At 39.1% G+C, this 16,705-nt stretch overlaps 1 long non-coding RNA gene across 2 annotated transcripts in view; it reads left to right on the top strand.

Annotated features, from left to right (window-relative positions):
• The first annotated feature begins 6,696 nt into the window (after positions 1 to 6,696).
• Positions 6,697 to 16,705, top strand: part of LOC144083760 (uncharacterized) — a 45,289-nt gene continuing 35,280 nt past the window's right edge. Inside the window, exons 1-4 of one of the 2 annotated variants that reach the window (XR_013303626.1) lie at positions 6,697 to 6,940; positions 7,480 to 7,628; positions 8,613 to 8,682; positions 16,090 to 16,288. This is a non-coding gene — a long non-coding RNA (uncharacterized LOC144083760). Of the gene's footprint in view, positions 6,941 to 7,021; positions 7,097 to 7,479; positions 7,629 to 8,612; positions 8,683 to 16,089; positions 16,289 to 16,705 lie in introns of those variants that run through there. The other variant, XR_013303625.1, reaches the window with a different exon arrangement.

Raw genomic sequence — 16,705 nt, forward strand, 5'->3', positions numbered from 1 at the left:
TTAGCAGAGCAGAGCTGCAGAAGATGTGCACAAAGGGAAGGAAAGATAGTGGACGGGTGCATGCCTCTTTGTGTGTGTGTGTGAGTGATAAAATTGACATTTGAGGGAAGTTTTGACATCCTGGGTGAGTAGAAAGTCATTTTGTGATAGGCACATTTCACCTCCTAGGTCCTGGCGTCCACATGTGGACATCACATTTTTGCTTGTCACAAGACTACAATGTTAAATTTTGGACTGCAAGGGCCTGGCGTCCACTTGTGTGACATCATTTTTCTTAGAAACTACATCATGTAAAAAGATCACTCTTTGTTTTTACACTCATCAGGTCCTATTTAGCCTAAATATCGAAGGGAAAAGAAAAATGCATGCCTTGCAAGAGTCTGGGTCTTAGGAGGTCAAAGGACATGGTTGCCCCCTCCACAAGAAATATAAAATAACATAGAACTGTGTTACTCTGTAAAGTAGGATTGTTCTAAGACAAAATGTAGCTGTGAAGGCACTTAAAGTGATTCTTAATCTTTTAAAACCATGGTGTACAACAGGGGTCGGGAACCTTTTTGACGACGAGAGCCATAAACAATTCATATTTTCTAATGTTATTCCTTGAGAGCCATCCTCCGAATTTAAAAGTCAAAATACATGTAAATGGGTTTGTTTTTAGTAATTTCACCACTTTTAAAGTGGAAAAAACAACATTGACAACATTCTTATGCAATTGCTAATCAATGAGAATATGCATTCCAGAAGAGTCTAATGCATTTTTAAAAAAAAAACGCAGTATCTCAGCTCTGTCATCAGCGGTTTCCATATTTTAGCTCACAGGTTAGCGGAGAGCCAGATGCACCCATCAAAAGAGCCACATGTGGCTCCCGAGCCAAAGGTTCCCTGCCCCTGGTGTACAACATCCAGGCTGTGGAATGGTAATGGGATGCAAAGAGAGACGAAAAATATATTATGTTGGATAATGACAAACTTTATTAATCATTCAAATTCACAGGACACAATGAGATTGGAGATCATGACACTTGTTGCATACAGTAGAGTTTCTAAGCTTGAAGAAATATTTTTACCCAAAATGAGAACAGGCGTGTTTTTGTTGAAAGTCATCTTCAAAGCCTTGTTTTATTTCTGAATTTGTGATGATTCATTTGACATTCAAAATGAGTTTTTGTTGGCTGTATTGGTAGGCGATATTGTTAATTCTGACTGTGAACGTCATAGGAAGCTGAGTTCGCGTGGTTGTTGTAAAAATAGAATCAAAACAATAACAACTTGTGACTTGATAAATTAAAATGAGAAAAAGTAACATCTCAAACTAACTGTATTAGAACTATTCGCAAAAAAAATATTTCTTTAATGTCTTAAAAGATTACGGCCATTAAATAAATAGTTAAATACAAGTGCAAATCTTTCATACTGCTCCTTTAAATGAAGGGAAACTGCTTACCCAGAGATCATTTCAGGTGAATTTAAAATGTATTTTATCTGACCCTGCGCCTCTCCAAATTAAATGATTCCATGTTTCCTTTTTTCCCAGAAAAGAGAATAAGAAACCAAATAACATTAACATTATGTAAGCCTTCTTATTTGCACAGATTGTCAGAGTTTCACTATTTGTCTGCTGCACACATGAGACGGAGTGCGCCATAAGTGAAATATTACACCCGTAGACCAACGTTTCATATTAAGGGACTAATGCCTGTATCACGATTTTCAGTTTTTAAACATATTTCAAGTCTTTCCGTCTTGAGTACGCGTGTTCTCAACATGCTTGTGTGGGATTTATTTTGAAACAAGAATAGAGAGTTTATTTTCCATGCAAACGACTGAAGTTCAAAGGTCAGGTCACAAATGTTAAAAATGGGTACATTTAGTTACTAGTTTATAATTGTAAACCAAAATCAGACTTTGTTCAAGTTGTTCTTTTGGCATAACATTAATACCGTTGCACTCACAAAAGGCAGTTCCACTTCAAAATGACGTTTGGTTACTAATTCAATACGCTATTATTAATTTGGATAGTTGTTTTAAATAATCCGCGTGAATACAGTGCCCTGCCCGCCACCTCTCCTTGTTCATTCATATGACGTCCGCGTTCACATGAACAGCTTTAAACTTGTTAGAACCTTCTCAAACCTGTTAGCATTTCAATAGCACCACAATTAGATTACCAAACCCCGCCTAAAAAATGTGGAAATGAAAGGGTATAAACTTAACATTGCGGATCCAGAAAACAAGGGAGTACCTCCCAATTCTGGTATTCCAAAAATTCAAGAGCATCAATAGACTTGTTCTTAAATCAATATTTTTTTTAAAGACCCGTATACATCAATGCTTTCTTGTTGGAACATGTGCAGGCCTTCTTTCAGTGACATGATCAATAATGTCCATTTGAGCTGGGAATGCACAAAAACGAGGTCATTTCTTGAAAAGATTATTTTCAATTTGAGCTCTATAAAATAATAGACACTGTTTGTGTTTATGTGGAGATTATTTTTGTCTGTAGCTGTTCACATAATGATAGCTATACTACCTGACATCATTCCATTTCACATTTTCCGGAACGCTCTCAATAATGATCTGTCAGACAGCTCAGCATCACATTACATGTACTACAAAGTGATGTTGAAACTCTCTCAGTAGCTGGAAGGAAATGACATTGCAACGAAACTGATCTAATGCAAAAAGTTCGTTTGGGGCCAATTCTAAAAATTGGGAGCATTCCGCTGTATTTCAAAAATATCAAAATCTATTTCCTCCTCTCACGCCCCCAATGAATGAATGTATGCTTCCTCTTTGCTCACACACATCCATAATTCACAGATTACACTCATTTAGCACACCAAGCCAGGTCAACATTGTTTCGACAATGCCCAGCTGTAACCAATGAACATTCCAGATGCATTTTTTTTCCTTCCTCCTCTATCATTTCAAATTTCAACTTTAAGCTTTTAAGAGAAGCGGCAGCCAAGTATGGTCAGCCCAGTGTCATGAACTTTAAGTGACCTCCTAAAGCGACATAGAGATCGTGACCCTTAAAAGCTAGCCCGGGGCTGAGCTTTAGGCACCATTATACGCCAGCACAAAAAGAAGACTTGGGGTCCAAGTGTGAAACTTTTGTTGCACGCGTTTAAGACCCGGGCAGCGCTCTCCATTGACCATAAAATGTTTCATTTTAAAACTTCCCAATTATCCTGAGCACATCATTTTATGTTCTTATTTCACCCTGTGCTCATTTAATACTTCCTCCATGTGCAATAAAGGAAACCATAGGAAACGGAGCACTTCGGCAACCAGTTGTTCCCTCCAGTCAGCTGTTTTTAGTTTTTTTTACAGACAAAGTATTGGGACACCAGGCTAATAAACAAAATAGCACACAACCTCTAAGGTGCTATGTAATGTGGTCAGGGATGATTGGATTTAGAAACAATTTATCCCACAGGAAATAATGGGAATGAAATGCATCAGTTATGTCAAACGTAAACTACACACAGGTAAGTTTTTACTGGGAAAGGTGGGGCTTGATTCACTCAAAATACCTCAGAGATCCAGAATAAAAGGAAATTATTACCCTCATTCTATTAAATTTCTATTCAATTTACAAACAAGTAATTCATGTTTTTTTATATATATATATTTTGTTGTTGTTTCTTTTGTAAATATCATCCAATGGAAAGCAAGCTTAGCTAAGTGTAAAAGACATTTCTTCCGGATGATCATCAGCCTTACACGTTTGAACTTATCAAAGTACAATAAGATCAGATGACCTATTTACATGTTCCATGTGAAGTTTTCTTTTTCTGAGCCGATACTGCGTGAACTCTAACCTGTCTAATTTCTCTGTATGGCTCATATCGCTATCGCTTCTCTGTCCATTAGGCCTGATGACATTTCCTTTTTCGATAACATGAGATAACATGAGTCAAGCAGGGGAGAAGGACAAAGTGAGAAACAGATTTGAGAAGCACATCTACCAGGATGCAATAGGTAGAAAGATATTCATCAAATTCAAGTCATGTGTTTAGAGTGCTGGTCTCCATGGAATAAACCCATGACGAGGCTAATTGTAAGCCTGAAGACTACAGAAAAACTGCAGTAAAAAACTCCGTACGGCAAGATCGGAACCCTCGATCTCAGAAATGTGAGGCATACGATCTAACTATTCATCCACCGTTGATCCAAACATGACAGGCCGATTTAATGCCAAATAGCTTAATTTTTGGTTTCTTCTAACCACAGCAAATTTTCTCACTCCTCTTCTGGGTCGTTTAGTTTGCCCACTGGCAAATTTAAGTCAGACATGAAAACATTCTTGCGGGCAATGTGAGATTTCAAACCATTCCAGGACCTTTTTTGCCAAGTTATTTCTTGGCATTTGAGGTCTCAATTGCTTTCAGATGATCATAAACACGTGCCTTCCATGTACCCCAGGGCTGTTTTATTAAACGCTTGGGTTATCATTGGCAAACAAGAAAGTTAGACCTTGTATGGAGTTATAGAACGGAGTCCAGCTGATGGTCATTTTGGTGTTCTTGAACTACAGATTTCTTAGCAACAATAATCGTTGCCTAGTCGCCAATGATAAAAGTTTTGTGCAATCTACATACCTGTCAATCTCTGCCGATAACTGCCTTACGTACGACTCGTACGGTGTTTGTAAGGTTTTTGGGGGGTTTGTAAGGGGAATCATAATCATTTATAAGGGCAGTTATCGGCAGAGGTTGACAGGTATGAATCTAGAATCTTGTAGTATTCTGGTAGTATTAAGATTTGTTCACATGAACAGTTGAGGTGACGGGTAGTAAATATAAGTTTAAATGTGCACAAAAGTTCAGCAAAACTAACTTAAATCATCTAATAAATGAGGATAAAAAGTGAATTCTTTATAAGTGACCACATCTACATCCGTCAATTATAAGGCAGTGGTGAATTAGGCTTTCATATATCTCATTTGACAACTGTACTGTGCTCTTTTTTTCTGTCTTTCTAAACATCTTTAAAACATCCAGTTAGAGAGGCAGTTAATCTTGTTCTTTTTTGCCCCTCCCTTAGCCACAGCTGTCCGTTTCATGAGAATCTCGGCGTTTCCGCTCTCACCCATCAAAGCGTGTCGTGAGGTGTTTTAAGGAGGCTTCCAATTAAGGAATTATATGGGAGTCTTTAACATATGCACGCAGCGTTGTATGTTGAAATGGGAGCATGTGCGCCTCTGTACGTTCAAGTACTACGAGCCCCACAGACCGTGAGTCTGTGTGGAGTTCAAAAGGTTAATTGTGCCATATGGAGCGTGCGTGCATGCAGGCGTATGCATGCCAGTATGCATGCGAACCCAGCTTGTCTGTGCCGAGTTGAAAAGGTCAGTCGTGCTGCAGCGCTGTGGATCCTGACTCAATAATTGAGGCTTAACAAGCACATGTTAAAACATCATGATCCGCTCTCTTGCCGCCCGACTCGGTCTTCAGAGTGTTTGAAAAGTCCAAAGCTGCACTTTTAACTTGTTCATACAAAGGGATACTTTAAAATAAGTCTAAATGCACTTTGTGGACACAACAATGGGAACCCCTGAACATGTGAGGATTCTACAAAGAATACATTACTTCAATTTGATTGGAGAGGTAGTTCTTTTCACATTAAGTATATTAGTGTTGTAACTTCACCATGTAGGAAAAAAGTGTTTCTATTTCTGTTTTCCAACTAGTATTGACCACTGATGCATGATGGAGTTTTTTTTTCTCCTCTTATGCTTCAGTCCGAATGCAACCGGCTCACTAAAGAGTTTCATACTATTTCATACTAGGACCTGGTGAAAGAGTTCATGGGTTGTTGGTTCGATCCCAGGTTAGTTGACGCTGTGTGACGTTTGCATGTTCTGCTTGGGTTTGGCTGGGTTTTTCTTTTCCCCGGGTACTCCAGTTTCCTCCCACATGCCAAAAACATGCATGGTAGGCTGGTTGGACACTCTAAATGGCCCCTAGCATGAATGGTTATCCGTCACCTCGTGCCCTGCGATTGGCTGGCCATCGATTCAGGATGTCACCCCCACCTGGTGCCCATAGTTGACTGGTTTGGAAAATAAATAAATAAATACTATCTCAGCAATTTAGCGCAATTTCAGCACTTATCATAAATTATGGATACAATTTTCAATAAAAATGACAGATTTTTTATTCTAACAAATTATTTGTTTTTCACATGACAGTAACTCTTTCTTTATTCTCATGAGTGAATGTTTTGTTTCTACAAGCCATTGCATAATACCATGTTTGTATAACACTCACTTACCACAGTGACAAGCAAAAATGTTAGAAACATTTTTTTAGACAAATTTATAAATGTTCTGGTGGCCGTTTTAAGAGTTTTAAGTATTGCTGGATAAATACAAGCTTGTGTCCTTCTTGCGTCATTGAGGAACGCAATTGAAAATTCATTAAAAGTGACTTTTACAAGTCAAATATATATATATATATATATATATATATATATATATATATATAATATATATAAATGATATATTATATATATTATATATCTATAGAGAGACTTTTAAAAGTCAATTTTAATGGATTTTCAATTGCGTTATGTATCATTTTATTGTGTAATTCATTGAGTGGGGGGTGTCCAACCAATCATTGGATGCGATGCAACCACGCTACGCAGCCAATCACGGCATTGACCGCACTTGCGCATGAAGCTAAAGCTAACTCAGTTACCGTGAATGTGATATGTCGCTCCCCAAACCAGCGTTAAATAGAACTGTGCATCTTTTAAGTTGAAATGGCCATCGGAGTTTGTGCAGATAGAAGAACAAGCATTGAAACTCCGTGACATCTTTTATTTTTTTCGAGTGTGAAAGGTCTGTTCTGCAAAACATGCAGCGAAGGTAAAAATATGAAACTTTTAATGAAACCAGACTACCTCAAGGACAAACGTGAAAAATAAGGTAAATCGGATTATGCCAATTCTAGTGCCATTTAAGATGCCTTATATGGATATTAATTATTAAATGTTATGGCTAGATCTTTAATGGGCAGTAAAAATGCACCTGGTGATGGCAACTGGTGTGTGGCCATAGCGAGCATGTTGTCATTGTGCTCAGGTAGGTTGTTTTTATGCCCAGATATATGAAAAAATAGAGGGAACAATGGTCACTAGTTAGCTCACTATGCAAAGACAGGACAGGACAGCTCGCTCACTTATAAAAGAGAAAATGATTTCATGGGAAGAAGACAATATATGTGGCCATCCTTGTATCACATTCAATTGTGGTCATGTATCACTCCCAAGAAATGTTGGTATGCAGCATGTTGCCCTTTGTAGTGAGAGCAGCTTTCATTATTCAGGGGAGATATGTCCTCCAAGATGTCAGTGGTAAAGTGACACATTTTTGCATGTCATTTGTGGCAAATGTACCAGAAGATGTACTTGTTGGTTTTTCAAGAAATGTTCTGACTTGGCCAATTTTTTCTTGTTTCTTTTCAGTTGAATCCCTCTAGAAGGCCTGCAGCCAATTTAATGGATGGGAAAAAGATGAAGCCATTAAAATCTAAAGTGTTCTACGGGAGAAGGCCAGGTGGCCACGTGGTTAGCACGTCGGCCTCACAGATCTGGTGTCGAGGGTTTGCTCCCAGGTTGGTCCCCACTCTGTGGAATTTGCATGTTCTTCAGCAGGGAAAGAAAGAAAAAAAAAGTGAGAAAAAATTCAATTCAAGCCTGAGAAACACCTTTTGATACTTTTTTTTGTGGATACATTAAGATATGGCCTTGTCCCAATATTATTATTTCTTATTTTTTGTAAAATGAAAATATGTTTTAACCTAAATCAGGAATAATGATGTCATAATAACGACCTCTTCACGCAATATGTCTTTATTCTCAATAATTGCAGTGTAACGAATATGTTTCCTCTCCAAATATATCAAAAGAAAATACATCAGTCAAAGGAAGTTTGCCAAAAGAAGATTGAGTACAAACTTGGGTGGAGGCTATGAGACATGCGTACGTGCAGCACAGTGTGTGAAGCTTGGACGTTAGAAGGCACTGAGAGAACAGGATGCACAACCCCTGAGGAATGTGTAGAGCTGTATTTGCCTCCACTCTCTTGCATGTAGTTCGTGGTCGTTTCCTTCAGTTCCCTCCTACTACGCTGCCTCCCCCCCAACCCACTCCTGTGGTACGAGACAGCGGTCACATAGTCAAGCAAAAAGCCGATCTGTAAACTGAGATAGGGCACAGAGTGAGAGAGAGAGAGAGTGGAGATCCAAAGGGAGCTTGTGCGATTTAGAGTATTATATAAAAAGGTCCGATTACCTTTGAAGGGAGAATACGCTATCCCATTATCACTCTGTGCCATCAAGCCCTCTTTGACAACTAGAATTAGTCCACACTTGCCATACTTCATGTTACTGTTGCTGTAACATGAGTCACATACTGTACAGGTTTCACAAAGGAGCCAAATGCCTAAAGCATGCGTTGTCACCTTCAATATTTTTTTATGGTCACCTGCATTCTCTACAGTGTGACTATGATGCAGCAGGGTTTCTTATAGGGTTATAATGTAAAAATAAAACTAAGTCATCTGATCTTATATCTGTTCCATGTACATTTTCCCGCAGATGTCATGTTGACCTGTAAGATGTTTTTTCTTGTCAGCCTGCCATATGACACTCAACTACTAAAGCGAACGTAAGTATTAATCTCCTACATGTAATACAAACATTTACAGACATTAAGCTTTATATATTTCATAATGTTTATGAAGCAGACCCCATTGTACTGACGGTGCACATTTTTTCCGTGTGCGGTCGATTGGTCGCCGGTCTTTTGGTGGCCCCGACCGCGACAACGGGCGACCAGAAGACCGGCGACCAAAAGACCGGCGACCAAAAGACCGGCGACCAAAAGACCGGCGACCAAAAGACCGGCGACCAAAAGATCGGCGACCAAAAGACCGGGGACCAATCGACCGTGTACCGTTTTTTCAGTCCTTTATGCCGTTTGCAGAGGAAATGTAGACAGGTGCAAGATTTAGCAACTTCATTTTATTTTTACATAATGACAATGCTCCCGTTATATTTTTTTGCACCTGGAGAAATACACGGTGTGGCATAGGGCGTAAGTAAGAATGGCATGAGGAAAAACAGTCAATGCAGGCAAGTTGAGAACCCTGTTGTTGGCCTTGGGCACCTTCCTTAACCATTATTTCAAGCACATTCTTTTTAAACTCAACTTCCTGTGCTTCACTTTACACCCCAAACAGCTGCTCTCCATTCATTCTTATTATCCCAGAGAACAGAGCCTATAGGAGAACAGCCCACTTTGTGCTTTGCAAGCATACAGCTTAGCCCAGCGTGGCTAACTAGCCACAGCAGGTCTGCATTCCAGCCTCATGCAGTCAGCTTGTAAACTCTTGCAGTATGATTTGCAATTAGTGACTCACCTTTAAATCACTCCACCTCATCGTTGCATGGATCAATTCCGTTTTGCATGCATGCATACACAACAAAAAAGAGAACATTATAAAGTTTTGATTGTTAAATAACTCTGGTTTTGCACTACTGCAGATGCTGGGCTTTGAATACTTAAATTGGGGAAAACCACTTCCAATTAGCTTTCTAGCAGGTTGCAATACTCAAACCAAAAGAATGAGGAAAAAAACCAAATAATTATTCAGTGGCGAGTTAAGACAATGAGGGCATAATCATTTAAAATACTACAATACTAAAGTTTGATAAATAAATAGTCTGCCAAAGTCTCTGACCCATGAACAAACATTTTTTTTCATGTTCATAATCACCCTTATTCATATTTGAACATGTTGCATAAGAACCTCAAATTTCATGCCCTCATTCTGACCATATTTTGCCCCACGCCTTTGCCTGTCATTGGTGTAAGAATTTTTTTAGTGTAAGATATATTAGGAAAATAAATCAGCAGTAAGAGGCTGACTCCGAATGCATTGCTCGAAGGGGCTGATGAAATGTAGGTCAACTCTCCCTTTTCACTTCACTCTCAAGAAGCCAGTGACGCATTGTGGATCTTTTATTTATCTGCAGTCAATGTTTGTTGACATTAACGTTTCTCTCAAATCCTTGACAACTGGCCTTAGGGGAACGTTGATCCCCAATCATCAGATATCGTCTTGGCAGTCAGTATGTCCTGTCGAAGTCAGCCACGCTCAAGATGTTGCTTGATGGACTGCAAAAATTATAGTGAGAGAGGGAGGGGTTGCAAAATATTGGTAATGGGGGCTCAATATCCTACACAAAAACACCTTATACATGGGAAATGGCTAGAAAGAGCAGGCTGGAGAAACAGACTCATCATTTAAAGGGGAGTGGTTACCTATTCAGTTTAGAGCTGTTTGTATTCCAAACTGCTGCGGAGGTCATTTTCATGACTCGGTCTTCAACTTTTTCCTACTTATTCAGCAGATGATGTTTAGTGTCAAACAAAGGTGCTTACTGAGGCGTTGCTGTGTTTTTTTCTTCCCCCGCCATGTTTTGTCCTTTGTTTGTGACCTTTTGCGTTTGTGTTTTGATTTATTTATATAATTTTATTATGAGGAGTACAACCTTTTAAAAAGGCGTGTCAAGAATAAAGAACTATACATAGAAGCAGAGTTGAAATAGTTGCCACACCGCACATAACCGCGAGGAACAGTGCTGCTGCTAGTGGTAATATAAGTACCCTTTTCAGCTGAGTGAGCTACTATGTTGCAGCACTTCAACTCAACATCGACTACATTGTCAGCTTTCTTCGACTTTGTAGCATTCACAAAGACTTGTACTCACAGTTTTGGGTAATACTCAGCTCACAAACTGTTCCATTTTTTTTTTTTTGCTGTACTGGCCTTTCCAGTGACCAAGCTGTCATCAAGCACGCCTCCAAAACGTTCTGTATATTTTCTGTTCTCTGCTCAGGCCATGTATTTTCCTTCACGTGGCTCCATGGACAATTTAGGACTGTCCAAATTTATGTAACTCCTTCGCGAATCTCAAATCCCGCTCAGATAGTCAGGATGACAACAATCCAGCTTGTTTACATTTCCATTCAAAATAAACATGTCGAAGTCAAAGGATGAAAAAATTCAGGGAAATATGGTCTTTTGTTTAACTAAAAGCAGATGTAAACATCTATAATTAATTTAGGACAATTTAAAAAGTGTTTATTATTTCCCTTTCTCAAGATGTAGAAGCAAAATATCAATCTACAAAACTATTGTGACTTTGAGAGCATGTGAAAAAACTATGGTTATCCCATGCTCCATCCTCCTGGTTAGATTTTGGATCCTATGTTATTGTGAATTTGTTCTTAGCTCCAAAGCCAACAAAAAGGGGAAAGAAAAGCAGAAAAGTAGTCAAGCTAACACAGTAAAATGTATTAGGTCTTTTTTTGCAATTATATGCATCATGTTGTCATAAGGTCACTAATCTGTAGGAAAAACCTCTTATAGGTGCCCTACATACATTTAACATTTGAGCTAAAACATATTGTTAAAATCCCACATTAAGTTGAGTGGCATTGCTGCATATGCTTAAAATGTTTAAATGGGGATACTACAGTTGTTATTGATATATTTTTATTTTTTATATTTTTATGTAGAAGAACCAACAGCCTATAAAATTTTGGAGGGACAGTTTGTGCATCAATAGTACATACTGATAAAGCACACCAATGTACTTATACTGTAAAATAAACGATGCATCTTGCAAGAATTCATGGTATTTAACGAGCCAGCGATCCATTCGGCATCACACTAAATTCACTCGATTTTCACAGTTTAAGATCCAGCCAACTTTTACAAACACACATTAGCTGCATTCACTGCCAAAATGGAACTCAAAACTCCATGTCCTGAAATACTGGACAATTAATATAACACTTGGAGGAAAGACATGTACTTGCTATGTGGCTGAGAAGTTTTTCTTTCAACTATTGCTATGTTAATTAGTTTTCCTTTATCATTTTTAGCCTTGCCAATGGTCTCTAACTTAAGGGATGTTATAAAAAAAAAAAACTAAATTGCACAGTGGAACTGATAGATCAGTTAAGATGTACACATTTTATTAATCTTCAAAATATGTTTATCATGGAGGTTGTAATTTATAACAACTCAGGCAAACGAAGACAAGAATGAGAGGCAAGAGAACACCATTCAATACATAATAAAAGACTAACTGGGAGGTGGGAACATAGGACAGAAGTTAATGAATGCTGATAAACGACAGAGTAAAGAAAAGACAAGAGTGAGTAGTAGAGGACATAATTTACTCCTATGGAGCACTCCTCTGCTTCAGTCGGGGTGGTCCATTGGCGAGATAACCTCAGCCAGACAGCCGTGGGTGATCGAGATCAGATTGAGATGACAGACTGAAGTGCTGCTTGCCCACACACGTATGCACACACAGCTTGAAAACGTTGTAATTGTGGAATTCTTGGTCACTATAAGATTTCATTATCATGGTTGCTTTGGTAAAAATTGTACTAGTATATCTGTTTCTTGAAATGGATGGAAAAAAACCTCACTACAGGCTAGTCAGCGAGGTGTTGCGATCTTTAAAGCTGACGAAACACCAACATCAGCATGTTTCCCTTTAAATTATTAGCCTGCGTACACTTAAGCATCCTTCCATGAGGCAAAGTACTTTCTGGCTCCCTCCAGTCATTTTTTTTTCTGTGGCGTGTTAGATGATCAGCATAAGTGACTGTGAAAAACTAGACTTCTTATTAAAAGTGTTTGAAAACATTTAAATAGTGAAGAAGAATGGAAAATGGGGCTTGACGTCGGAAGTAAGGGATTGGTCTATTCTCTGATTACCACGTTGTCCATCATGTCTTGTTATCGGTTCCTTAAATCCATTTTGCACATGGAAATTTATGCTACATCAGCGATTTATAGAGTGCTGACAGATATTCACAAGATCAGAATAAATAGGTAGTCAACCGATATGTATTTTTCCTCATTTTTTTAGTGTTTGGTCAGTGTGTGTGTGTGTGGTGGAGACCAGAGATCATTGTCTGTAGGCCCAGACGGCATCGACTCAGGTTCTCAGTGTGGCTTCACTAATCTGCCGTAATAATGTCTCACAGTAAGCTCACTCCCAGTCATGCACATACAGCATTCTCTCTCTCTCTCGTTCTCGCTCTCTCGCCCTCTCTCTTTCTCTCTCTCTCATAGGGTGGGTGGCTGGGGTCCTAATTAATCATTGAACACCTATAGAAAAAAAACACCATTCTCAATTACACCTATACAAATTAAGGGTCTCTAAACCTTGTGATGTATGCGTTAAGTTTTAATTTTCCAATTCAAACAGCCTCACAAAAAACTAGGGTAGTAAATCCTAAACGTTAAACTAACGTAGTTTTATTATTGCCTTCCCAATATGCTTAACCAATAATGTATTTTAGTATTTAGATGATGTCAATCAATATTTACTGACAATACCTATTGTCACTAACTTGAAATTCACTGCTTATTAACTTTTTTATGACAGCCACGACTTTGCTATTAATGCTTAAAGTATAATCTATGTGACCAGATGTTTAGGTATGGAGGCTAAAAATAATCAACTGAATTAGATATGCTGACAGTAATTAGCTATCCCTAAGCGCACTGAAAGTATATGTGCGTGAGAATTGCCAGGCAACGCAAACCGAATGAAGTGTCGGTCATTGTTGTGGTCTGCGCTCATTCATATTGCAGCTATATACAAGTGAACTCTGGTTAACCCCATGACAGCATTCATTTATTCAGAAGGCTGCATGGTCTCTCAGAACAAACCTGTTCCTTCCACTCTTTGGATGGTTTAACTTGACTGTCGGCGTGTGTGTGTGCGCGTGCGTGTGTGTGTTCCCTTCGTTTGTGTCAATGCCATTGAGCTCATTAAACTGTTAATATCACTCTTCCTTTAGACCAAACCTTCAAAAGATATTGCATGCTTACTGCTTGAACACACAAACACGGAGGCACGCTCTCAAACACACAAAGCCTCATAAAGCTTTTTTGACTAAATGCGTGCCTGGCTGCTTGCTTTAACGCACACAAACACACGCACACACACACACACACGGCTGCAGCACAGCACACTTATTTAAACTGATGTGAGTGCTGTCACGACATCCGACTAGTCCTATTTGTTCCTCAGAACCCTTGGCGTGAGAGAGCGGGGTCACCCCACTGGCTCTCATGCAAATCCATTCAGTGCGTGCACACACGCATGCACCCACGCACACACACTTAATAGTCCTGCAGATAAGCAAAATGACAGAAAGAAAGATAGGCAGGCAGGAGGCCAGCCATGGAGAGAGTCATGAAAACCTGTCAGCAGTCAGGCAAATCTAGCACGGATGAATCAAGTCAGACATGAAAACACATTTTCATAAAGGGTCTGATAAACAAAGCAGTCCACAAGTTCTGATAGTCTCACGTGGTAGCATGAGCCATCCAGACCCACGTATAATATTACCGGAGTCGTCATGCAGGTTTGATTGAGATGTGCGCTCCATTACCATAATTGTCAGGGGGCTTGTTGGCGGGTTGTGTAAATGTTCAGCCAGTGATAATGGGCCAAAAGTCTAGCTGGCTCGAACAAGATCTGCATGTCAGGAGGTAAGTTAGTGGAATAGTACTTCTTTTCTTCTCTAGTTTCACGTGTTTTAAAATAGTTTTGATGTTTATCGCTTCCATCAAATGTCCATGTTGTCTAGAAGATCTTGTGGCACTCCTAAAAAAGCTATTAATTACATCCAGGAAATGATTTTTCTACCCCCTATAGTAAGTATATCTATGCATCTGTGCAAAGCATAGCAATGAATTTTGGAAAACATAAAAAAAATACTTTGGATTAAAAGAAAACCACAATTTTTTTGAACATATAAACAGAAAGAGGGTACACTCTTGTATTAAAACAAAATGTCAACGATAGCACAAAGTTAAACAGTAATAACTTTTTTTCCTGAATTTTTAAAAATGTTATTGAATAAATGAATGAATTTATTGCCAAAAAGGCACTTCAAACACTGAATCCATTCGATTGTTTAAATCTTTATTGAATAAATGAATTAATTTATTGCCAAAAGGCACTCCAAACACTGAATCCATTCGATTGTTTCCTTTTTATATGAGAAAATTAATTTCATATCATAAACAAGTCCTCGAACAATTTTGGTTTGGCCTTGATAAGTATAAATTATAAGTTATAAATCATGGAACAACACGCACAGATGAAACCAGAGCCTAACAAATCTGCAGAGGACCTAACCACTATGAGACAGCATAACAGGAAAACAACACTGTCACAGACTATGACACAATGTTGTGTTTGTATCTCAGACTATAAGGCAGCTTACTTAATAAATGTTTACGACAATTCAGGAAACGTACAGTGGGATTGCAGAGGAATTGACAAGATGATCAACTCAGTCTTTCAAGGCCTTGTCAATGGCCCCTACCATATACTGCATGTATTATAGTTTGGTGAGATCAACCTGGGTGTTGGCCATCTGATTTGTTACACATATCCAAGGCCCAACCCAAATACAGTATGTCAAGCGTGAAGATATTAGTCATTTTACCCCACCCCCCTCAGATTCGTCCCCCTCCTCATCATAAATCTATGCATCCATGCATCCTGTAGACACACAGACACTTTTCCCTGTCACCTCCTATTCCTCCACCCCCTAACACCCTTTGCCCCCCACTTGCGCGCACACACACAAGCATGCTTCATTATACACTTGGCCACATAGCGTGCCGGAAACAGACTCAATAAATGCCAAGCTTGCATTCCCTACAGGCTCTGTGCCCCTAAAAGAGATGCACCTTCCCAAATTAGGTTAATTTCCCTAAACATTGTTAAATGTTTGTTGTCTTCAAGGGCAATATTCCAATCAAATTGTAGAACTTTGAGAATCAGTACTTAAGTTTGAATAACAGCGTATTCAAACAATGACGAATATATACCTCTGAACATTTGTGAAAACATTTTCTGTTGCAATACTTCATGTTCCAAAGTGAATTCCAAATCTATACATTTTTAATGCCTTAAAACGATGTTTAACGGCTACGAATTCTGTGTTCCCTTGTCACAGGAGCATTTAAAGCAATTACATTGTCTCCAAAGGACCAAGAGAAACAAAGAGGATGAGAGTTTGATGTTCTTCCTGTTACCCTCATCTTCATGGCAGGGTGTGAGGTCTGATTGTTGTCTGCCTGACTGCAACATTTCGCCCCCTCTGTCACGTTCACCAGTCTCAACCTCTCGTGGGGGAAGATAAACAAGAGTGGAAGGTAGGCTGGACTCGAGTGGGTGTGTGCGCAACGTGCATCCCAGTCTACACGATTCATTGACGGCACCGTAAATAGCACGGCATGCAACACAATTGAAATCATTTCAGATCTTCCGTTCTCTCCTCACTTGTTCTTCGGTTACAAATGGTGACATTAACCCAGATTTGGACACAAGTCTGGTTTGGTCAGCCACAAAGAATTGAGGTCATTGATATCACAGGAAAGGGGGAAAAAAGATTTGAATCTGTCCAAGGACATTTGTAGTTAGTCTAATACCGTGAGATGATTGGCCCTCTAAAAGCCCCTGCAGGAATGTCTGGCCGTAATTCCACATTAGTTCTGAGACAATACATTAAATGCACGCGACCCAAACATTGCATGCAGTGTGAGCAACTCATAAAAGCACAGTCAGGACAG

Source organism: Stigmatopora argus, chromosome 10 (assembly GCF_051989625.1).
Source record: "Stigmatopora argus isolate UIUO_Sarg chromosome 10, RoL_Sarg_1.0, whole genome shotgun sequence".
NCBI classification, from domain to species: Eukaryota; Metazoa; Chordata; class Actinopteri; order Syngnathiformes; family Syngnathidae; genus Stigmatopora; species Stigmatopora argus.